This window comes from Macrobrachium rosenbergii, chromosome 12 (assembly GCF_040412425.1).
Source record: "Macrobrachium rosenbergii isolate ZJJX-2024 chromosome 12, ASM4041242v1, whole genome shotgun sequence".
Lineage (NCBI taxonomy): Eukaryota > Metazoa > Arthropoda > Malacostraca > Decapoda > Palaemonidae > Macrobrachium > Macrobrachium rosenbergii.
This window is the reverse complement of record NC_089752.1, coordinates 82116041-82119682: the sequence shown is the minus strand read 5'-3', so window position 1 is coordinate 82119682 and position 3642 is coordinate 82116041. Positions and strand designations below refer to the sequence as shown.

At 36.3% G+C, this 3642-nt stretch overlaps 1 long non-coding RNA gene across 1 annotated transcript; it reads right to left on the bottom strand.

Moving 5' to 3' along the window:
- Nucleotides 1–1585: 1585 nt before the first annotated feature.
- Nucleotides 1586–2138, bottom strand: LOC136844268 (uncharacterized). Its single transcript, XR_010854797.1, has 3 exons — nt 1946–2138; nt 1748–1830; nt 1586–1653 (listed from the first exon to the last, which is right to left on the bottom strand). It is a non-coding gene; the product is annotated as an uncharacterized lncRNA (long non-coding RNA).
- Nucleotides 2139–3642: the final 1504 nt, after the last annotated feature.

Sequence of the window (3642 nt, the reverse complement as noted above, 5' to 3'; positions counted from 1 at the left end):
TAAAAATGCAATTGTAAGCTAAAACTCTTACATTCTAGTAATATTCAATCATTTACCTTCATTTTGCAACAAACGAGAAGTCTCTAGCACAATATTTCAATTTATGGTGAATTTTGAAAAACTTTTCCCATTCGTCTGCGTCGCTAACTGTGCTGAAAATCTCAGAAATTCTTTTAGTCACTTTGCTGTAATTTTTGCACCATTTTATATTAGCCATTACATAACGTTTTATATATGAAATTGTGCACAATTTCATGTAGAATGCAACAAACAGTAATTCATGGTTGTAGCTTTTATCAGTTTTGAAATATTTTCATATAAATCACGATAAGTGCCAAAATTTCAACCTTTGGTCAACTTTGACTCGACCGAAATGGTCGAAAAATGCAATTGTAAGCTAAAACTCTTACATTCTAGTAATATTCAATCATTTACCTTAATTTTGCAACAAACGAGAAGTCTCTAGCACAATATTTCGATTTATGGTGAATTTTTTAAAAAAACTTTTTTAACATCCGATGTTACAAATTCATGCATCATTTTGTGATAATATTTTCTCTGTGTTGCTGTGATCGTTTTACAATTTGTTATATACCAAAATCATTGCAGTTTACTGTACAATACAACGAAGAAAAAAATAGCTCATTAGCTTTAACCTTTTTGCTCACAGTGTGATTTGTATACAATTATATATGAAATTTTTTTTTACGTGCTGTCATATATTCCAATATTTATACAGGCAGTCCCCGGTTTACTTACGGTGGTTCCGTTCTTTGCGCCTTGTCAGAACCCGAAAAATCGCCCATTTGAACGATGGCATACATGACGCCAGAAAATTGTATAAAAATTTGAAACAAAAGTTATGAAAGCCTTACTTTTAATCCTTTGGGTATACTGCATGTTGTTTCTTGATGTTTTACCTACATTTTGATGTGGTGTGTATCCAAAACTGGTGGTTCTGGAATGTAAAAATTTACAATTTACTACAAAGTACAGTACTGTACAGTAAATCCTGTATGCAGTAAAGTATAGAGTACTGTACATATACTGCACAAAAGTAAAATACAACATGTTATACAGTAACACAGGTGTACAGTACACTGTACTGTACTGTAATTTATACCAAAGAGTTTATAAAAGATAAAAAAAAAGTGAATTCCTTACTTTTATTTTGAAACCCCAGGCTTCTTAACCCTGGAAAAATGGTGTGGCCTCATGATTCAGGGGATTCTGGAATGTAAAAATTTAGTATTAGTGTACATATAATACTGTACAGTAGTCCTGCATGCAACAAAGTACAGTACTGTACTGTATAAATACAGAACAGTCAGTATTTTACAGTAGAATAATAAATATATAAAAATTATAAAGAGTTAGGAATTCCTTACCTCATTCAGTGATTGTCAAAGCTGTTACAACCACAGGCTAGGTTGGGGAGATGGAGATTGTATGCGTGGGAGCCTGCAATGATAAGGATAAAATTGCTGCAGAGTTTGTACTGTATGTGTTACACTGTTCTGTATCAGTTCAGGTATTTCACAAACCTATGTTCAACAAAGTACAAAATAAAAATATGAATGCCTTACCTAATTTCAGTGATTTTTAGAAGATGGAGGCGAGGATGAGGGAGCTCTAGTAAAGGTGCTGGGCAGTCTGGAATATTAGAATGAAGACGTTACTTTATATTTATCAAATGTACTGTACATATGACCATTTATAACATTAAAAACAGTGAAGAATTCAATACCTTGAGTGATTTGAAAGATGTAGGCTACATGAGGAAGGTTTTGTACAGTTCCAGTAGAGGTCAGGTTAAAGGTGCATGTCAGTCTGGAATGATAATGTACATGATAAAGATTAGAATAAAGTACTTCTGTGGATTTCATAAACAGTACACTAATTTTATAAAATGTATAACAATTTATAAAACAGAAAGTGTTCTTACCAAATTCTAGTGGTTGGCTTGCTTACTGGGATGGGCATATGGTAGATGAGAACAGGGGGCTATGGTGTGGCATCTGCAGGTGCTTGGGAGTCTGCAATGAAAAAGATAGAAATGATACTGTACACAGCAGTACTGTACTGTACTGTATAAGTATAATAACACAATTTAAAACAATGTAGGCTAATAGAAATTTCTAAAAGTGAAGAATTCCTTACCTGGTGGACATGAAATGGGTGCAGGTGCTACTGGTGCAGGTGAATTTGGAGTTGAGCAGGGACACCTGTCATTTGTGGAATGATAAAAGATAGAAATTACCACACAGGGGTATGTATGCAATAAGCTACTGTACTGTATACAGTTTTATAAAGTGATTTGAAAGAAAAAAAAAAGTCATGAAATCCTTACCTGATGGGGCTGGAGAGGGGATAAGGTCAGCTGAGTTGGGCCGGGAGGAGGCTGTAACATGGGATCTGGAATGATAATGATTATGTAAAGTTACAGCAAATACTAAAGCAATAGTGTACTGTACAGTGGGTGAAGTGCAGTACACTTTTTGTAACATTTATAAAAATTTATAAAACATTAAAAAAACATTAAGAATTCCTTACCTGGTGAAGTTGGAGAGGAGACAGGAGGTCCCGTAAATCAAAACCCTGGAATTCTTCAGGGGGCAGGACTGTCATCACTACCAAAGAGATCTGGAATGGCACATAATGAAATAAATTAGGTTATGCGATAGTAAATATAAAATTTGTACCATATGTACAGTACTGTATATACAAATGATTTCATGTATGAAAATTATAAAAATTAAACACTTAGGAATTCCTTACCTGATAGAGCTGGAGAAGCTGCTGGGGAGGTTACTGCAGGTACAGGTTCAGGCTCAGGTTCTGATTCATAGCCAGGTAGAGGTTCTGGGGAATCTGGATTAGGAGTCACTTCTGCAATGATACAAATGATAAAATTTATTGGGTTATGCTGTGTATCTACAGTATGTAAATATAAATTGCAGTAACATTTTTATAAATATTATTACAAGTTATAACAATTTATATTACAGCAGTTAATAAAAATAAAGTTGAGAAATCCTTACCTAGACTAGGAGTGGCAGGTGGTGCTGAAGACTTCTTCACGAAGAAAGAGTCTAGCCTAGACTGCACTTTCTTCTTCAGCTGCTTCTCCTTCAGCGCCTCCCTGTAGCACGTTGTAAGATCCAGCATTCCTCTTGAATCCTCTCAAACCTGGCAATGTTAGGGTCCTCACCCTCAAATGCTGCCAAACATTTCTCCAGGTGAGCAAAACCCCTCTGTCAAGCCCTTGATTGTTAATTCCTTGACCTTTGGTTGTGGTGCCTCTTCCTCCTCCTCGATCATCTGCTTCTCCAGCTCAATGAGGTCCTCCGATGACAATTCCTCTCCGTGGGATGCCAGCAGCTCGGTGACATCCTCAGCTTCCAAGTCCAGTTTCAGCCTCTTGCTTAGCCCAACAATTTTCCTTGTCACAGCCTCAACATCTTCTGCCTGCTCAAACCCCTTAAAACTATTCACAAACTGCGGACACAGTTTCTTCCACGCACCATTCAGAGTCGACACCTTTACTTCGCCCCAAGCACGAAATAATGTTCGTCACAGCATCTGCAATGTTGTAGCCCTTCCAAAAATCTTTCAGAGTCAACTCCTTGTTACCTTCAACGG